We start from the raw sequence: 20,294 nt of genomic DNA on the forward strand, positions 1-20,294 counted from the left end.
TTGCATAGGCAATTATTGGTCTCATTCCACAACATCTCTCATCGTTCAGGACCACATAACGTCCATTCGAGAGTATATGAAATGCTGGACGAATTTAAGGGACGGGACTACCCTTCAGAAAGCATGGCAAGTTTGTGACCCCCGCATTGCAAAAGACATGAAGTGACACCTGTTTGCAGTTCGTCGAATGACTATTAGTAGTCTCAAATTTGTTTCCATTCAGGAAGACCTCTGTTTCGCCGTTCAGACATTTGAACTCAGGAGGAAACTTCCACTTTTCTTTTATATAGCTATCTCCTAGACACTTATATCTTTAAACATTTTGTGATACAAAAGGTATAAATTGTCAGATTTATAATGCCATATACGAGCCATACTGTTGAAGTACTTTCTGCTACTTTGAATAGCAGATTTTCTCACTTCTCAATATTGAGCATGGTGTGACTTGCTTCCTTTTTAGCCGTTATCTGTTTCTCCCTGGACAAATGAAAAGCAGCAAACAAGTCACTACTATTGACAACAGGTAAGGCCTTTTCCATATTTTCCTTACCTATCTGCCTTAAATGTGCAGCTGCTTCCACTTGAGAAAGCTTCCATATTCCATTATATAGGCATACAGGAATCATTTAGAGTGGGGTTTTCTTGGACCTAACAAGAAATCCTATGCCCTCTGATAGGAAACTAAGGGGGTCATTCCGACTCCCGCCGGCGGCGGTAACCGCACCGCGGTCAAATGACCGCGGCGGTCATTCTGAGGTTCCCGCTGGGCTGGCGGGCGACCGCCAGAAGGCCGCCCGCCCGCCCGCCCAGCGGGAAACCCCCTTCCACGAGGATGCCGGCTCCGAATGGAGCCGGCGGAGTGGAAGGGGTGCGACGGGTGCAGTTGCACCCGTCGCGATTTTCAGTGTCTTGCCAGTGGCATGGGCAGTGCAGGGGCCCCCAGGGTCCCCAAGACACCCGTTCCCGCCATCCTGTTCCTGGCGGTAACAACCGCCAGGAACAGGATGGCGGGAAGGGGGTCGGAATCCCCATGGCGGTGCTGCAAGCAGCGCCGCCATGGAGGATTCCCTTGGGCAGGGGTAAACCGGCGGGAAACCGCCGGTTGCCCTTTTCTGACCGTGGAATTGCCCATGTAGCACCGCCAGCCTGTTGGCGGTGCTACCTCCGGCCTCCACCCTGGCGGTCTATGACCGCCAGGGTCGAAATGAGGCCCTAAGATGTTCCTCAACTGCTGCTAAGGTGTTAGTGCACAACCATTGTTGGCACAGTTTACCCACACTGTATGTGGTAAATATAGCTGAGTGCTGACCTGAGACATAGCGAGGGTCTGGCCGGCTAATCCTGAAACCCTCTAAAGAATTACCAAAACATGCCTGACACCCATTTGTGTCTATTGGCCACAATAACCACCTGCCAGGACCTGGAAGTGTGGAATTATAGGTACCATCCTGAACCCAAGCATTCAGTTCCGCCTCGCTGACATTTAGGAAGGTTTGCCAATTTGTGAGTTTGGCTGGTGTGGGGATACTGGGCACATTAATTTCTTTTATTTTTGCTAACCCTAGGCAGGATGTTTGTAGAACAGTTTCATTTAAAAATATCATTTGAACAGGAATAAGTCTTGCTCTAAATATAGCTTCCCTACACTGAATTTGCCAATCTTGAGCTCTCCACACACTTTTCACATCAATAGTGCTCTTTCAGTATTCATAACCTTAAAGAGCAGGTCAGGAAACAAAGGAATATGGATATATGAATTTGGTGTCAGTTAGCAAAATCTTCCGCATTTTGGATGGTGGTAATTTGAAATAATATGACTCTGCATTGGTAGTGTCATACCCATAAAAGTATGCACATTTGTTTATATATGTTTTGGATCTCCCCACAGGTGGAGTTGAGGAGTGTTCTCAATGTGTGTAATTAAATATTGATCTATGTCTAGTTGCTCGATGCAGATAGTAATGTCCCCAATGATTATAACAGAACATTTCCCCATAATTCGCTGTGTTTATAGATGCAGCTCAGCAAGCACAGAATCCACTGTTTTAACAGTCCAGTCATCAGAATCAACACCAGGTGTAATTACATCAGTCATTGAAATTTTTAATACATATGGAATCTGGATAACCTCAGTAGGCCTGTAAGTATCACATAACTTTATCCTAAAAAATCCCATCAGGAATTGGTACTGATGAAATGTTCACAAAGGACAAGTCTCTCCGGACCTTATGTGAGGAATGATAGGGTGTTAAAACTTCATCCACAGGCTTGACAGAAGAGCGTTCAGGAGGATGATGACCATTTATCAAGAGAAATGAAACAGTCACAAAGCCAATCCAGAACAGAAAAGCAAGCAATATTAGTAGTGTGCAAAGATAATTCCATGGATAAACCAAATAGTTATTTTTAAGCCATATGTATAGCTTACGTGTCTTCAAAACAGTTTCAGTTGCAGATTTAGATGAAGTTGTGGAAAAGACTTCAAGGTCGATGAAATAACTAGAAGCAGTCTCTGCGAACAGAGGAGCAGGTGCATTAATGGTGGATGGATCCACCTCGCATGGATGTTCATAGTAGACGGTGTTGTCAGTTTGTGTTGCATTGGGGTAGAAAGCAGTCACATCTTGGACAGTTCTTGTCGGTGAAGTGGTAACAGGACTCAGCAGAAGCTCATTCTCCACCCTCCCCATGCTCGAGGAGGCATTTGTTGCACTGTTGTACATGCTGTTGTAGTCAGAAGTGTTGTTGTTTCTTCTTTGAAGAGGTATGTCCTGTTGGGTAGTGAGAGGGGACTGGGAACTACCCAAGGGACCTCTGGGTCTACTGTGCAGGATCAGCTGCATGATTCAATTTGATGTTGTTGATGGAGACAAATCTGTTCCCTTTGGAACCTGGGAGCGGTGGTAGAATGACAGTTCTGGTGCCTTGAATACCCAGGACTGGAACCAGTGCTCTGTAGGATGGGCTGAATTCCTTCTTCACAGCAATCTTCGTACAAACCAGATCCCCAACTTTAGGAATCCAGCCTGTAGAAGTTGTTGGCAAGTCCCTTATTCCTAAAGTGGCAGCACTGGCAGACGAAATATCATCACAAAATTGTTGAAGCTCCTGTAAGTCAGTGAGACCTTCATTTATGTCAAAAGGTGTATCTACTGCCACCATGCCAGGGCCATCTAAATCTAAGACATATAAGATATCCCAAAGAGAACCTCATAGGGAGTGTGTCCTCCCAAGGGCCATCTTTGCAGATTATTTAGTGCTTTCTGGACCCCATATAGGTGACGAAGCCAATTGCGTCCTGAACTTAATATTCTAGCTGTTAAGGACTGCTTTAGGTCACAATTCTTCCTCTCCACAACATAATTACCCTGGGGATGATACAGAGAAGAGTAATGGAGTTTAACACATATCATCCTCATGGTGTCCCTGAATGCCCTAGAGGCAAAAGCAGGGCCCTGGTCCAAGTGGAATGCTGCAACCGTATATATATATCAATAAAGACGAGTAAGTCTTTTATAACAGTTCGAGTGTCAGTAGACCGCTGGGGCCATACCCACAGGAAGATAGAACAAGGATCAACAGTGACTAAGATGTAAGGGGCCACAATGGTCCAGGTACAAACATTGTAGTGTCCTTTTGGACAATAAGGGCCAGATTACGACCTTGCCGGATGGGATACTCCATCACAAATGTGACGGATATCCCGCCCGCTGTTTTACAAGTTCCATAAGATATTATGGAACATGTAATACGGCAGACGGGTGATCTGTTACATCTGTGAGAGAGTATCCCATCCATCAAGGTCGTAATCAGGCCGTAAGAGGAATGTCTGCTGTAGGCGTTTGATGTTTGAACCCTTAGTTTGCTGGCAAATATTACAGCAAAAGACATATTGCTTGGTCTGTTTGCATAGACCCGTCCACCAGAAGCATTTCTGTAAGAGTGATATTGTGGCCTCGACACCAGCATGAGCAGATGTGGCACCCTCATGCCCTGCTTTGATGAGATCTAATCTCTGGTCCTGGTTGGGGATCACTTGATCTCCAACCCCAGGAACTGTTGCAAAGGCAACATTCTGTGCACTGATATGATAGCAATACTTAGTAGGGTATGCTTATGGAAGAGGCTTGCCTTCAGCCAAAGCTTTCACAGCAGGCTGAATTTCATTATACAATCTTGTGTGAGAATGAGTCTCTGCAGCAGCAGAAGCCATGGCTACTGCGGATTTGGCTGCTTCATCAGCCAAGGTGTTTCCAATAAAGTGTACTCCTGCATGTTGATCGCCCAATATATGTACTACAAGAGCTTCTGGTAGCTTACCCTTATGATCAGCCACCTCTCCCACAGAAATTTATTTTTTATGGTGTTTCCCTTTGAGTTTCTGAACCTGTTCAACTGCCAATGATTGAGATAATCATTGTAGGAATGGATACAACAGTACGAATCACACATAATCAATGTGAGCTGTTCTTGATCCATATGTTCCAGTGCCAGGATAAGAGCTTTGAGTTCAGCCAGTTGTGATGTGCAGTCCCCTGGTGTCTCTGTGTATTGGTATTCTCAGGCTGGAATACACCATCCTCATCACTCCGCTCATGGCTGCACAATCGGCTGAGCATTGATGTTTTGTACCTATAGCCGGTCGTGCTAAACCATCAATGTAAATGACAGTGTGGTATCTGTCAAGTGGCAAGATGTTAAGTGGTGCAGAGTATTCCTGTTCATATCAGAGAAACTCTTGTGTTCAAACTTTTGGGTCAAAGATGTAATCAACATCATTGGCAGTCAGGGAGATTGCCCATTGTATCCAATGTGGATATAATGCTTTAGAGTTAGGAACGCTTGCTTTGCTGACAGCCTCTAAGGCTGATACCAGGGTACCGACAATAATGCGTTTCCCTTGGGCAGTTGGCCTCTCCTTGATGACAGCCATCTGTACAGCAGTTAGATTTCTTTCTGATGGTGCACAGCGTTGTTCTGCATTGGAGTACAAGTATGATTTGTATGCTATGGGCACCATGTCGCCCTCATTAAAGGTGACACAAGTGAACCTAATGGCTCCAGCAATTATTCTGATGACCAAATGTGTTTTTCTGTTGTGTGTGTGTGTAAGTGTTTTGCTTCTAGCATGTCTTGCTGCAAACCTCTAAGGATGCACATGTGTTCAACTATCCAGTGTCTGCTTGAGACATCTGGGCAAATTAAATCATAGAGTGGTTTGATGCATTGTACGTAATCTGGATTGTAAATTCTCCCACGGTTAAAAAAACAAGTAAAGACCGCAGTTTCTTGATGGTATGTGGTGGTTGAAGTTGAGCACATTTTTCTAAAAAGTGCAGGCTAGGCTCTTGTCCTCATTTGAAAGCATGTATCCCAAGAACAAGACACTGAGAAATGCTATTTTAGTTTTTTTTAATTGAATTTGTAGCCAAGGGCTGCGAATCCTAAAACTATCTGATCGACCCTAGGAAGATGAATATTGAGGTCGTCATCTGTGAAATAGATATCATCAACATAGGACAATGCCTCAGGATCAATATCGTGTAATATTAATGTTACACCGGTGAGAACAACCCTGGGCTGTTCTTATAGGCCAATTTATGACAAAATGGTGCAGCCCGTACTGGGGCAGTATTCAAGGTTGCTTAGCTGATTGTACTAGTCTTCTGTAAAGTTGTACTAGCTCATTATGAAGTGCATGTACGTCAGCTATTTACAGTGCCTGTATGCAAGGATGTTGTGTGTATGTGGCAAATATGGGCCATGTTGTCCAGTCACTACTTAAGGGACCTAATCTCACAGGTTGTATTACATGTGGTAGGGCGCCATTTAACCAATTTTGATGTTCTTGATAGAAAGGGGTACATCTAGATACTGATATGCTTGGTGCTGCTGCAGAACCTTTGCTATTTTGCATGTGTGAAATGTATATGTTATTTCATCTTCTTCAGAAAAGGTGACCCTGGAATAGAATGTTTCTGTTTGGTAAGCTTGAGCGAGCTTCCACTATGAATTTGACATCTCCGCCCTCATCTGTTAAGCCATGGGTTATTAGATGTTGTGTTAATGCGTGTCTGACATTTTCCGGAATGTCTATGGCATTAGCCATTTTGAATATTAGGTGCAGAGATGGAGCACCAAATGGGGAGAAGTTCTTTTAGGAGTTCAAGCTTGAACAACCTACAACCTAGTTAGGTACTCCCTATTCAGCTGAGGAGGATTATCCCTAAAACCACGGATGTCTCCGTTCAATGGTACCTAGGTTGCCTGTTGTGTGTCAGACAGAAATACTCAGGATATCCGTAAATTAGAGCCAAAACACCATAGTTGGTGTTGAGACGGGGCCACTCACCTGAAAAGCATGATGTCTGCAGGGGCAATGGTATGCCCCCCGAACTCCTGGAACAACTCTCAGTACTTCCTGGTGGACACAGAAACCCGGGCAGGTGTCCCAAAAGGAAAGGGGGAGTGGAAAAGAAAGAGAAAGAGACAAAACACTGCCACCTCTTGCCGGTCCAGCCAGGCACCCTATATCTTCGGGGAGGCAGGTCTTTGTTGACAGAAGGATAGTAAAGTTAGTGCACTCAACTTCCTTGAAACTGAATCTCTCTTTCTGATATGGGCACAGGAGCGGTAGAAGAACATCGGGATGCTCCAGCACTTTTCTTGGATAATAATAACTTGGCACAATTGCAAACATTGCATTACCAAAAACCCAAACTGAGTACCATAGCAATAAGTACTGCAACACTAGGGCTGCCTTCACAGAGATTCACTGTTGCACACTACAATTAGAACTGCGGTTGCACTTATCATGCACAGGAAAGACAACAAGGGCATTCATTATATCACATAACACTTTCCTGCATGCATAGGGTTAAACTAAAAGGAACAAAAACACTCCAAAAAATCCAAATGTCCACTCTGGGTTTAAATAGTTAGGGTGGCACAGTTTGGTTTGGCTTCACTGTGTGTGAAAAACCCTTCAAAGGCAAATTCCTCAAACCTGAAACACAGGCATGAATGACACAATTTAAATCCAAGAATTATGCTATTAGAGAAAGAAACATCACATAAATGCTCTTTTAAAATTGCACTGTAACCTTTTGTAGTACTTGAGCTCAAGCAGATTTCCTGAAGCACATTTAGGCAAGTAAGTACAATAATAATGTAGAATGTTCAGAAATGCATTTGTCTCTTCAAGATAAGATCTCTCCCAAAATGTGAGGTCTGAAATACACCAACTGTTCTAGAAAGTGCAGCGCTCAAAGAACAAACTCCCTGGAGAATACTAGTCACTTATCTGCAGTCTTTTCCGAAGTGCAGGAGGAATACCTGGTGTCAGCTGGTACAGCAAGGAAGAAAAGAATTGCCTCAAAAGTCCTGAATACGAGGGTGACAGCAGGGGCTGGACTTCCAAATCAGATGCTGAGATCAGGAAGCAAAACAAAGCCAAGCAGGGAGGCATGCTTCACTCTACTATTTATAGCCAATCAGGAAAGCAGTTGAGTTTCCACATGTGGATGAGTCACCACACCCAATTAGAAGCACATGTCTACACAACACCCAATTAGAAGCACATGTCTACACCTGCTCACATTAGCAAACAAGCGTTGGTAAAACAAGCATTGATAAAACCAATTGTGTAACACAGCACACTATGGGGGTCATTCTGACCTCGGCGGTAAAAGGCGCTTACCGCCGGTCAGAAGACCGCCATAACACCGCCGCGGCCGCGGAAAGCCGCCACGGTCATTCTGACCCACAACGGCCAAACCTCCAAAAATCCGACCTCCACTGCAGGCCGCCACATCAGCGGGCAGCGATAAACTGGAGATGACCAAACCTCCACCGTCACGCCAACAGAAATACGCCCATGCCATTTCGACCCACGAATCAACGCGGCGGGCTTTCCAACGCGGTATTCCATTGGCGGTACACACCGCCGCGGTCAAAATACACACACAGCACCAAAACACAGGCACATTGGACAATTACAAATACACACACCTGATACACATACACAACCCACTCCCACACAATCAATCAACTATAAAACACACCCCCACATCACCCACAAACCCCTACGACCACAATTACTGAGAGAAGGAGAGAGAGACACAGCAGACAATCCATAGCAATACACACTGAGGCACACTACACCATCACACACACCACACAGTAGCACAAAGCACCACACACCAACATACTCATCATCACATACACCACCCCACACCTCACCCACACCACCCCATGGCACCCCAAAGGCACCCACGCTTTTTGGACCAAGAACTCCGGGTCATGGTGGAGGAAATCCTAAGAGTGGAACCCCAGCTCTTCGGCTCACAGGTGCAGCACACCAGTATAGCTAGGAAGGCGGAGCTATGGCAGCGGATCGTGGACAGGGTCAACGCGGTGGGACAGCATCCCAGGAATAGGGAGGACATCCGCAAACGATGGAACGACCTACGGGGGAAGGTCCGATCGATGGTCTCCAGGCAAAACATCGCGGTCCAGAAGACTGGCGGCGGACCCCCACCCACCCCTCCCGAATTTACATCATGGGAGCAAGAGGTCTTCAACATCCTGCATCCTCAGGGCCTCGCAGGAGTAGCCGGAGGAATGGACTCTGGTAAGTCCAATCTCAACTACTATATCCCCCCCACCCCACCAGCATGCCAACCCACACCCCCACCCTCACCCCCAACCCCCCAGCACACATCCTCCCTGACAATGTCTCACCAGCACAACCCACCCATCCCAACACCAACTCCTGCATGCCAACACAATCCATGGACACCCATCACCCAAGCATGACCACTGCACTTACCCCCCCCCACTAACTACCCTCACAACACCTCCCTCAAGGGAATGCCTGCACTGGGGGACGAGGGCACCCATAACACGCACGCCATTGCACACACAGAAACAATAACCAAACTCTCTTACCCCATGCAGGACCCGAACGCCAACACACCAGCCAGGAGGGTCCAGAAATGTCCATCCCACCCCCGGAACAGGCCCACAGTGAGGACAGCAGCTCTGTCGACACTGAACCTGATGACGAGCCCGGACCATCGGGGACCTCTGGGCAGTCGGTTCCCCTCAGGCAGCCACAGGCCACACCAGACCCGACCCCCTCTGCCAACACCAGCACAGCTCCCACCCAGCGGGCCCATGCCTCTGTCTCTAGGACACGTCAATCAGCGGTGTGTCTGCCACTACAGGGCACCCAGGCTAACCCAACACCCCAACAACAACAGGGACCTGGGGGCAGTGGGAGCGGGCACACCGTCCAAGAGACAGAGGCCGGGGGAAACCGGGCAGCTCGGAGGGCTGCTGTGCGACAGGGGGGGAGGAGAGGCCCAGGGAACCCACTCTCCAAGAGGCCCTCACCACCATCATGGGAGCCTACCACCACTCCCAAGAGACGATGGCGACGGTACTGGCCAGGTTCACGGAGATCCAGGCACAGCAGGTGGAACGCAACATGGGGTTCAGGGAGGAGCTGAGAATCATCGGGACCGCAATGGGGACCATCGTCCTGGCCCTCAACAGGATAGAAGACGCGTTGCGGGACCATGTGGCACCACACAGGGCCCCTGTCACTAGCCCGGACCAGGAACAGCCTACCACCTCCGCCGGCGCTAGTGGACAGGAGGCCCCAACACCACGACAGGCCACCAGAACCCCACCTCCTGCTGAAGAACAACCACCCCGTAAGAGGAGCCTGAGATCCAAAAAAAAGACAGAGTAGGATGTCAAGACCCCCGCCAGCAGGACATACCCCCTGAACTCTTCCCACTGTCCCACATTGCCACCCTGTCCAACCATGAACTGCCTCTGCTCCATCCTTCCACAGGCAAAAGGACAATGCACCTGTGAGACTGAGAACTGGACTCTGCCATGGACATTACTCCACCCCCACCCATCACCCTTATAATCACATGTACCAATATCTAGCACTGTAAATAAATCACATATTGCACACAAATCAGTTTGGAGTCATGCTGTATTATTAGCAAATGTATTACATATTACTGTTCAATATCCGTTCTGTCAATTAGTGATGACAACATACCAATGTCAATACGCTGTAGTTCATGGGCAAACCAAGCAGAAGTCAGGCACTGAGTCATACAGCACTGAGAAGGGAAGGGAAAAACAAAAATTACCCAAAAAGATCTGGTGGGAACTACAGAAAGTACAGATGCAGGAGGCTATAAGCAATTGTGAAATGGCGTGGGTGATTCTTACCTGGGTGTTACTGGAAATACTGTTGTATCACTCTGTCCCTATTGTCTGTGTCGTCCTCTGAGTCTCCCTCCTCTTCACTCTCCACAGGCTCCACGGCTTCTACAACACCACCATCTGGACCATCCTCCTGCAGGAAAGGCACCTGGCGTCGCAAAGCCAGGTTGTGAAGCATACAGCACGCCACGATGATATGGCACACCTTCTTTGGTGAGTACATTAGGGATCCACCGGTCATATGCAGGCACCTAAACCTGGCCTTCAGGAGGCCAAAGGTTCGCTCAATCACCCTCCTAGTACGCCCATGGGCCTCATTGTAGCGTTCCTCTGCCCTTGTCCGGGGATTCCTCACTGGGGTCAGTAGCCACGGCAGGTTGGGGTAACCAGAGTCACCTATTAGCCACACACGTTGTCTCTGTAGCTGCTCCATCACATAGGGGATGCTGCTATTTCGCATCACATACGTGTCATGCACTGACCCTGGGAACTTGGCATTTACATGGGAGATGTACTGGTCAGCCAAACAGACCACCTGGACATTCATCGAATGATAACTTTTTCTGTTTCGGTACACCTGCTCATCGTCTTTTGGGGGTACCAAAGCCACATGGGTCCCATCAATGGCACCAATGATGTTGGGGATATGTCCAAGGGCATAGAAATCACCCTTCACAGTAGGCAAGTCACCCTCCTCTGGGAAAATGATGTAGCTCCGCATGAGTTTCATCAGGGCAGACAACACTCTGCTCAAAATCTTAGAAAACATAGGCTGAGACATTCCAGATGACATGGCCACTGTGGTCTGGAATGACCCACTTGCCAAAAAATGGAGGACTGACAAAACCTGCACCAGAGGGGGAATCCCTGTGGGTTGGCGGATGGGGGACATCAGGTCTGGCTCCAGCTGGGCACACAGTTCATGGATAGTGGCACGGTCAAGTCTGTATCGAAGTATTATATGGCGTTCTTCCATTGTCGACAGGTCCACCAGCGATCGGTACACACGAGGATTCCTCCTTCTCATCGCAAGTCCCAGCGGACGGTGCCTAGGAAGGACAACATGGAGCACAGAGTCAGCCAAACCACAGGTACGTACAGACAGCTTGCACAGTTAAAGAATGGCAATGGGTTGAAAGGCGTGTATGTGTGGCAATGCAAGGCCTAGGCCTGTGTGTCACAGTCAAAATTAAGCCATGTAGGCCCTTGAAATGGCGGCTGCCTGACCTGTGAAGTGGGACAATGGGATGTGAGGTCAATGCACTGGCGGGGCACACCGTGGCGGTAGGCGGTCGAAGACCACGGCGCAAAGCCGCATTGGTTAACATTGAAGCCTATGGGTTTCAGGAGCCAATGACGAAGTGCGCCGGCGGTCGCGGTACGCATCGCCGCGGTACGCACCGCCGCGGGCGTGACCGCCATTTTCTATCTGCTTAATCACTCGAGACCTGATCATCCACAGGAGAGGACCTATACTGCAAGTGCTGCTGTGACCTCGGTCTGGAAGATACAATGGCTGCTGCGACTGGGGAAAGGGCCCCTGCCTTCACGTCTGAAGAGTTGGAGAAGCTCGTGGATGGGGTCCTCCCCCAGTATGCGCTACTCTACGGTCCTCCAGACCAACAAGTGAGTACACCGGGTGCACATGGAATGGGCTATGCCTGTGTGGATTGGGGTGGATGTAAGTTGGTGGGGTGGGGGGCGAATGAGGAGTGCAACGCCCGACAGATGAGAGCATGTGCCATATGGCAAAGTTGGTGGGGGGGGCCAATTACATCTAACATGCAGGTCATTGATGATTTTCTCCTTTCCACCCTGTACATGTCAAATAGGTCAGCGCCCATCAGAAGATCGAGATTTGGCGTGCCATCGCCAAGGAAGTCCGGAACTTGGGGGTCCACAACAGACGGGGCACCCACTGCCGCAAGAGGTGGGAGGACATCCGCCGCGGAACAAGGAAGACCGCAGAAACACTGCTGGGGATGGCCTCCCAACCTAGGAGGGGTGCCAGTCGCACCATGACCCCCCTGATGTCCCGGATCCTGGCGGTGGCCTACCCTGAATTGGATGGGCGCTTTAAGACATCACAGCAGACACAAGGGGGTGAGTATCAGCACATTCTCCTATCTTTCTGCGCAGTGGAGGCGTATGGGTGGGGGAGGAGGGCTGTGTGTGACATTAGGCCAGGGCGCTTTCTGTAGTGTAGTCCTCTCCCTTAGGCATGGCCCTGTGCCCCCGGCCCCCACCTCGGTAGGGTGACAAGTACAGCCATTGAAGGTCCAGCATCTCCCATGTGCGCGTTTGACATCTCTTGGCCTGTTGTCTTAGTCAGTAGTACTGAGTAGTGTACCCCGAATGCGCGGCTTAGTGCATTAGGCACCTGTGTCTGTCCTCTCCGCCAACGGTGTTGACATTGCATGCACTCAACCTGGTCTTCTTTTTTCTCCCCCCACCCTTTCTCTTCATCTTCTTGTGCATGTGTGCATTAGCATCATCAGGCGGAGGAGATTTGGCATCGGAGCACGAGGGAGCTGCAGGACACAAGGCCCCGGTGGGCCCAGGAACAGACACCGAGGGCACCAGTGATCCGGAGGGCGAGGGGAGCACCACGACGGGGACCGCTGGTGAGAGCAGCGAAAGCGACACGTCCTCGGATGGGAGCTCCCTAGGGGTGGCGGCAACATCCGTGCCCCCCGCCTCTACAGGTACAGCCGCCACCCAGCGCACCAGCCCCGCCCTCCCAGCAGCCCCTCAGTCTTCGCTCCGTGCCCGTTCGCCCAGGAAGGCGCGCGTCTCCTTCGCCCCAGGCACCTCAGCCCCTGCCCCTGTTGCCCCTGCTGCCCTCAGTGCGGAGCTCATTGACCTGGTAAGGACGCTCATTGTTGGGCAGACGACCCTTTTGAATGCCATCCAGGGTGTGCAAAGGGAGGTGCAACAGAGCAATGCGTACCTGGAGGGCATTCATTCGGGTCAGGCTGCCCATCAACGAGCGTTCACTGCTCTGGCCTCAGCACTGACGGCAGCCATTGTCCCTGTTTCCAGCCTCCCTCTTCTTACTGCCTCCAGCCTTTCTCTGTCTCCTGTTCCTCAGCCTATCCCATCCACACCATCAGACCAGCCTGCACACACCTCAACACCCAAGAGCAGCTCATCCAAACACAAGCACCACAGATCCCACAAACACTCACCCAAGCAACACCCAGATGCAGACATGCCAACAGCCACTGCCACCCCTGTGTCCCCCTCCTCCTCGTCTCCCTCCTCCCTCCCTGTGACGTCTACACTCACACCTGCATGCACCCCAACATCAGCCAGTGCTTCCATCACCACCTCACCCTCCAGTACAGTCCACACTCGTGCAGTCACCACCCCCACTGCCATTTACACGTCTCCACTTCTCCTACACTTTATCTTGGCCCTAAAAAACTTTTCATGGCTAACCTTGACCTCTTTCCCCCCGATGAGCTCCCCCATCCATCTTCAAAGAGTCCCAAGAGCACCGCAGCCACCCCCAGCCCAGCTTCGGGTGTCACTGTTGTGCATGGGTTCTGGAGCCCACCCTTTGCCAGCAGTGACACATCGATCAGCAGCAAGGACACGTCCAGCCCCCCCCCCCCGGCAAGAGGACCCGCAAAAACAAGGGCCGCCGTGCGAGGACCGACAGGGCTGCCCCCAAGGACCAATGTGCGGCCACTTCACCACCCACACCATCTAGGGGAGGCAAGGGCCCGAGAGCCCCATCAAAGGAGCGGAAGGGCAGCAGGAGCGCGGAGAAGGTGGACCCCACATGCCACATCCCAGCTGGGAAGGAGGACACTAAGGAGGCCAGGAGTCCGTCCCCGAAGGGTCCAGAAACGTCACGGTCCGAGGGCGACTGAGCAGGGAGTCCAGGCCAGGTCTGGCTCCCTTGACCTGCTGGATGAGCACCGCTGAACAGGGCCCGCGGTGAAGAAGAGCACCGCTGAACAGGGCCCGCCGTGGAGAAGAGCACCGCTGAACAGGGCCCGCGGTGAAGAAGAGCACCGCTGAACAGGGCCCGCGGTGAAGAAGAGCACCGCTGAACAGGGCCCGCCGTGAAGAAGAGCACCGCTGAACAGGGCCCGCGGTGAAGAAGAGCACCGCTGAACAGGGCCCGCCGTGAAGAAGAGCACCGCTGAACAGGGCCCGCCGTGGAGAAGAGCACCGCTGAACAGGGCCCGCCGTGGAGAAGAGCACCGCTGAACAGGGCCCGCGGTGAAGAAGAGCACCGCTGAACAGGGCCCGCCGTGGAGAAGAGCACCGCTGAACAGGGCCCGCGGTGAAGAAGAGCACCGCTGAACAGGGCCCGCCGTGGAGAAGAGCACCGCTGAACAGGGCCCGCCGTGGAGAAGAGCACCGCTGAACAGGGCCCGCGGTGAAGAAGAGCACCGCTGAACAGGGCCCGCCGTGAAGAAGAGCACCGCTGAACAGGGCCCGCGGTGAAGAAGAGCACCGCTGAACAGGGCCCGCCGTGAAGAAGAGCACCGCTGAACAGGGCCCGCCGTGGAGAAGAGCACCGCTGAACAGGGCCCGCCGTGGAGAAGAGCACCGCTGAACAGGGCCCGCGGTGAAGAAGAGCACCGCTGAACAGGGCCCGCCGTGAAGAAGAGCACCGCTGAACAGGGCCCTTCTTCTCAAGCACCGCTCCGCTGGGCCCTTCCTCTCAAGCACCGCTCCGCTGGGCCCTTCATCTCAAGCACCGCTCCGCTGGGCCCTTCTTCTCAAGCACCGCTCCGCTGGGCACCGCCGTCTCAAGCACCGCTCCGCTGGGCCCTTCATCTCAAGCACCGCTCCGCTGGGCCCTTCATCTCAAGCACCGCTCCGCTGGGCCCTTCTTCTCAAGCACCGCTCCGCTGGGCACCGCCGTCTCAAGCACCGCTCCGCTGGGCACCGCCGTCTCAAGCACCGCTCCGCTGGGCCCTTCATCTCAAGCACCGCTCCGCTGGGCCCTTCATCTCAAGCACCGCTCCGCTGGGCCCTTCATCTCAAGCACCGCTCCGCTGGGCCCTTCTTCTCAAGCACCGCTCCGCTGGGCACCGCCGTCTCAAGCACCGCTCCGCTGGGCCCTTCATCTCAAGCACCGCTCCGCTGGGCCCTTCATCTCAAGCACCGCTCCGCTGGGCCCTTCATCTCAAGCACCGCTCCGCTGGGCCCTTCTTCTCAAGCACCGCTCCGCTGGGCACCGCCGTCTCAAGCACCGCTCCGCTGGGCCCTTCCTCTCAAGCACCGCTCCGCTGGGCCCTTCATCTCAAGCACCGCTCCGCTGGGCCCTTCCTCTCAAGCACCGCTCCGCTGGGCCCTTCATCTCAAGCACCGCTCCGCTGGGCCCTTCCTCTCAAGCACCGCTCCGCTGGGCCCTTCCTCTCAAGCACCGCTTCGCTGGGCACCGCCGTCTCAATCACTGTTTATGGTTCACTGTGCCCACCATGCCTCCTCCTTGACCAGTGGAGACTGTCATCCACCTGATGGACTGTGGCTTTGCACTCCCCAGGATGGTACAGTGGGCAGCCCACCCACTGTAGAGACATTGAGAGACTGTGGCTTTGCACTCCCCAGGATGGTACAGTGGGCAGCCCACCCACTGTAGTGACATTGAGAGACTGTGGCTTTGCACTCCCCAGGATGGTACAGTGGGCAGCCCACCCACTGTAGAGACATTGAGAGACTGTGGCTTTGCACTCCCCAGGATGGTACAGTGGGCAGCCCACCCACTGTAGAGACATTGAAAGACTGTGGCTTTGCACTCCCCAGGATGGTACAGTGGGCATGGTGGCTCCTCGTGGATCTGGCGTCGTGGACTCAAGTGGCTGTGGTGCCTTCCCTTCCCCCTGAGGTGCCTGTAGTTTTTACATCTGATGCCCCTGCAGTGTTCTCTCCAAAGGACTCAGGTCTCCTGTGTGGGCTTTGCCCTTGTTTCTCAAAACTTTGGCCCACGGACATGATGAATTCGTAGGATGTGCAGGACTTGTTACTTCAGTTATACACTGATGTGTATGTCATTTGTTTTCTTGTGAATATGTTTCATGGTTGTACGATATTTTTCAGGACCTTTTTGGTACATAAATATTTATTCCAAATTTGATTATGTCCTAGCATTTTTCTGGGGTGTTTGGGTGGTGTCACTGTGACTTGTTGCTCTGCATTGGTGTGTACATAGTTGGGGGGGGGGGGTCGCATATGTGTGTGCCCGTAACCTTTCGTCCTCCCCCCTCCCGTGTGTCGTAGGTGCAGTACTCACCGTTGTCGTCTGCGCCGGACTTCGTACTCGTGGTAGATGAGAAGGTAGACGAGAGCAGGTAGGATGTTTAATTCGGGTTCCATGCTGTCCTCCTTCCTCCTGGAGTGCGTAGTGGTGAGCGTTTTCCCGTTCGTAGTCTGTTTCCGCCGTGTTTTTATCGGCGGTGCTCACGCCCCGGAAATGGTGGCGGATTGGTGAGTTGTGATAGTGTGGGCGGTACATTGTCTGCCGCCTGGCTGTTGGCGGTGACCGCCGCGCTGTTTGTTTGTACCGCCGTGGCGGGCGGAGTGTTAAAGTGGCTGTCTGTGTTGGCGGTTCCCGCCAGGGTCAGAATTCCATATTTTTTACCACCAGCCTGTTGGCGGGTTGGCCGCCGCTTTAACACCGACCGCCAGGGTTAGAATCACCCCCTATGTTTACTTAGAAACATGAAGGTTTAACCAAGGACAGAGATATGATTTAACCCTAGTCCCTGGGGATGCGGACAGATAACGCAGGAGGCACCTTGGGGATTCCTGACAGTTGGTTGCCCCATGTCATAATTGGACTCTTGCTCCTGGGCCTCACTGCTGGTTTCGGAATTACAGCACTTTTGTTTGTAGTTGACTAAGTCACTCCTACAATAAGTCGCAACTGTCTGCCCAACCCTCCTGGCTCACAAGCAGCACCTCATCAAAAACCCAAACAGTAAAAGGTGATTTCTGGCAGCCTTATGCATGAACTCTAGATTGCGACATCTCAGGGGTGTCCTACTGAAACGGAAGGTACCCTCTTCTCAGGTTAGGAACAAGTCTCAGTCATACACAGGCAATGAAGGAGATGCAGGAGAGTTTTCAGTATATTGAAAAGACTGCTATCTATCTTAAAATGCATGAGCTGCAATAATTGGGATAACAATAAAAGAAGCATAATTGTGAAGATGAGAGTTGTGAATACAAAGACCCCCACCATCTTGCAATAAACATGAAGTATAGCAGAGAAAACCTAATCCCTAACCTAATGAGAGCTAGGTATGATAAACCTAATCTGCCAGTAGCATGTCCATGAGAAACACCTCCCAACCCTTGTTACCTTGGAATGAGGTCTCTAGGTTAGACTCCTTAGTGACACAAAAGCTGATTTCTGCAGCAAGGTGCTGTGCCGTATGGATGGCATCTAGAAGGAATCCCTCTTATAACCTTGTGTGTGTGAGATGTATTTATACAGATCATTTAGAACCCCTGACGCAAGTATGTTCTCGAAACAGTTGATAAGGAGGCAGACTTGCGGCTGCAATTATGTAAACAATCCACAACAAGTGTACATTATGTTTCTGTCACAAGTAAGTGAGAAAGGGACATGATGTGAATACCTACGTACATCACTTGATTGTGACGCTGATAGTGATGCCTTCACTAAGTACCACGGATAACACAAATCAAAACATTTTTATAATCTTAATAAAATAAATGGACTACAACAGAGCACAATAAGGCCCTCATTACAACCCTGGCGGTAAATCCCGCTTACCGCCGTGCAGAAGACCGCCAACGTACCGCTGTGGCCGCGGAATTCCGCTACAGGTATTACGACCCACAGCCCGGGATCTGCCACAATACAGACACCCACACAAGTCCGCCACACCAAAGGTCAGTGCTAAACTGGTGAGAAGAAAACCGACACCGTCGCGCCAGCAGGAATACGCCCACACTATCACAACCCACGTATCAACGCGGCAGTCTTTCAACCACGGTAAACTATTGGCGGTACACACCGCCGCGCTCAAAATACATACACATCTACAAAACACAACCATATTGGACAATTCAAAATACACACACCTGATACACATACACACCACACCCACACACCCAATCCAATATAAAGCACACACCCACATCACCCACAAACCCTTACTACCAGAATTTGGAAACCACACCAGAGAGATACACTACCAAAAACAACACCAGCATCCACAGACACACAACACCATCACTTACACAACATCCATGCACCTCAAACAACACACACCAACACACCCCCTCACACATCACCCACACCACATCATGGCACCTCAACGACACTCCAGGTTCTCTAAGGCGGAGCTCAGGGTCATGGTGGAGGAAATTGTCCAGGTAGAGCCACAGCTATTCGGATCACAGGTGCAGCAGACAACCATTGCAAGGAAGATGGAGCTATGGCGCAGAATCGTCGACAGGGTCAATGAAGTGGGACAGCATCCAAGAACTAGGGATGACATCAGAAAGAGGTGGAACGACCTACGGGGGAAGGTGTGTTCTGTGGTCTCCAGACATCAGATTGCTGTACAGAGGACTGGCGGTGGACCCCCACCTCCTGCCCAACAACTAACAACATGGAAGGAGAAAGTCTTGGCTATACTGCATCCGGAGGGCCTCGCAGGAGTAGCAGGAGGACTGGAATCTGGTAAGGCAAATCTTTACTACTATATCCCCCCACTCTACCTGCATGCCATCACATACTCCCACCCTTACCCTCAGACCCATCACCCCAACAACCCACAGGTACCCCACCAACACAACCCACACATCCAAAAACCAAGCCCTGCATGTAACACCAATGCATGGACACCCATCACCCAAGCATGTCCACTACAGAGACTCACTCATGCCCCAAAATCACCAATCACACAAGGACCAAGCCAATAATGCAAGCACTGGAGTACAGGGTCAACCACCCATTGCACACGATGACACACATACAATAATTATGCATTTACCCCCCAACAGGACCCCTACCCAACGTCACCGGACACGAGGTGCCAGACATATCCAGTCCCCCCACAGAAGAGGCCCACAGGGATGACAGCAGCTCTGCACAACTGGATCAAGATGACCAGCCTGGCCCATCTGGGACCTCAGGACAGTCGGTTCCCCTGACACAGGCACAAACAACGGAGTCTGAAGCCACCAGTGGGACGGAGGGCGAGGGGAGCTCCACGGTGGGGACAGGACCAGACAGCAGTGACAGTGACTTCTCCTCTGATGGGAGCTCCCTTGCGGTGGCGGGCACCTCTGTGCCCACCGCATCAACAGGTACAGCCGCCACACCCCCTACCAGCACCGCCCTCCCAGCAGCCCCTCAGCGTGTGTCCCGTGCCCACTCACCCAGGAGGGTGGGCATCTCCTTCGCCCCAGGCCCTGCCCCAGTCAGCCCTGCTGCCCTCAGTGAGGAGGCTATTGACCTGGAGGACATTCATTCTGGGCAGGCGGCCCAACAGAGAGCATTTCAGGCTCTGGCCTCAGCACTGATGGCAGCCATTGTCCCTGTGTCCAGCCTCCCCCCTCCAACTTCCTCCACCCAGACCCAATCCCCTGTACCTCAGCCTATTACAAGCACACCATCTGACCAGCATGCACACTCATCAACACACAAGAGTGGCTCAGGCAAACATAAGCACCACACATCCCACAGGCACTCACACACACTCTCACATGCACCCTCCCTATGCAGAGACAGCAACATCCACAGCCTCCACTGTGCCCCCCTCCTCCACGTCCTCCTCCTCCGTCCCAGTCTCGTCTCCACTCACACCTGCATGCATTACATCCTCAGCCACTGCCTCCATCACCAGCACACCCATCACTACACACCGCTCACGTGCACTCACCACCCCCACTACCATGCACACATCCCCAGTGTCCTCTCCGACTGTGTCTGTGAGCACTCCTCCCAAAGTACACAAACGCAGGCACACACCCACCCAACAGCCATCCACCTCACAACAGCCTCCAGCCCATGCACCTTCACCCAAATTCAGCAGACATAC

The sequence above is a fragment of the Pleurodeles waltl genome, chromosome 5 (assembly GCF_031143425.1).
Source record: "Pleurodeles waltl isolate 20211129_DDA chromosome 5, aPleWal1.hap1.20221129, whole genome shotgun sequence".
Classification (NCBI taxonomy): Eukaryota; Metazoa; Chordata; class Amphibia; order Caudata; family Salamandridae; genus Pleurodeles; species Pleurodeles waltl.